Source organism: Bufo bufo, chromosome 3, assembly GCF_905171765.1.
Source record: "Bufo bufo chromosome 3, aBufBuf1.1, whole genome shotgun sequence".
In the NCBI taxonomy this organism is placed as follows: domain Eukaryota; kingdom Metazoa; phylum Chordata; class Amphibia; order Anura; family Bufonidae; genus Bufo; species Bufo bufo.
This window is the reverse complement of record NC_053391.1, coordinates 178587649-178589154: the sequence shown is the minus strand read 5'-3', so window position 1 is coordinate 178589154 and position 1506 is coordinate 178587649. Positions and strand designations below refer to the sequence as shown.

At 40.9% G+C, this 1506-nt stretch overlaps 1 pseudogene; it reads right to left on the bottom strand.

Moving 5' to 3' along the window:
- Positions 1–329: 329 nt before the first annotated feature.
- Positions 330–448, bottom strand: LOC120996669 (annotated as a pseudogene).
- Between the last annotated feature and the right edge of the window lie 1058 nt (positions 449–1506).

The window sequence follows — 1506 nt, the reverse complement described above, 5'->3', positions numbered from 1 at the left end:
CTGGAACAGAATGAGGCCTCTTTCACACTACCGTATGGCTATTTCAGTGTTTAGCGGTCCGTTTTTCACGGATCCGATGTTCCGTTTTTTTGTTTCTGTTGTGTTTCCGTTTCCATTCCATTTTTCTGTTCCGTTTTTCCATATGGCATATACAGTATACAGTGAGAAAAAAAGAAAGTTCAGCAGCTCTCACCTGTCCCTCCTTCAGCTGTGGGCACGGATAACCCGAGTCAGGCAACGGGTAATTATATGAAAAAAGGTTGTAGAAATCCAACTCCACTTTGATAAAGGAAATTTTTTTTATTTTGCTTGTGGTAAAATCTCATCCAAGTCAACGGAACCAGGGATTCCCAACCAGTCTCCCAAGCTGGTACTTGCCAAGCCTTAAGCTGCTTATCTTCTGCGATCTGACGAGTGCAGGTACATACAGCTTAGAATAACTGTTGACACAGTATACAGTAATTACATAGAAAGAATTGGGCTGGGCATAACATTTTTAATAGATGGTTCCGCAAAAATGGAATGGATACGGAAGACATACGGATGCATTTCCCTATGTGTTCGGTTTTATTTGCGGACCCATTGACTTGAATGGAGCCACGGAACCTGATTTGCAGGCAATAATAGGACATGTTCTATCTTTCAACGGAGCGTAAAAACGGAAACGGAATGCATACGGAGTACATTCCGGTTTTTTTGCGGAACCATTGAAATGAATGGTTCCGTATACGGACCGTATACGGAACTCAAAAAACGGCCAGCAAAAACGAAAAAAAAAAAAAAGATAGTGTGAAAGAGGCCTAAGGCCACTTTCACACTAGCATTTTTGCTGGATCCGGCAGGGTTTATCAAAAATGCTTCCGTTACTGATAATATCTGTTATGAAAGGATCCGGTTGTATTATCTTTAACATTGAAAGTCAATGGAGGACGGATCCGTTTTCTATTGTGGCAGATTGTGGCAGAGAAAACGGATCCGTCCCCATTGACTTGCATTGGGGGTCATGCTAGATCCGTCTTGCTGCGCATCCCAGAAAGGAAAGCAAACTACAACATGTTGCGGTTTGCTCTCCGGTATGGGAACGCAACTAAACGGAACAGAATGCATTTTGGTGCATTCCGTTCTGTTCAGTTTTGTCCCCATTGACAATGAACAAAACTGAAGCGTTTTTTTCCAGTATTGAGCCCCTATGACGAATCTCAATACCGGAAAACTAAAACGCTAGTGTGAAAGTACCCTAATGCAATTTACTTTAAGAAAATATCAAGGCAACATACAATTATTGTTTTAAAGAATTACATGGGATGGGTTTTAAAAAAATATAGCTATCCGTGTCATCAGTACAGAAGATGTCAGTGCTCTACACAGGGCACATTCCATTATTTTTTACACTTTAAATATGATCTGAATACCAATATCGTCAGAGGTGCTCATTGGTTAAGGAACATAGAACTTTTAGATTTCCCCAAATGCCTTTTTAATATATACGCTGTCTGCAGCGAGCGC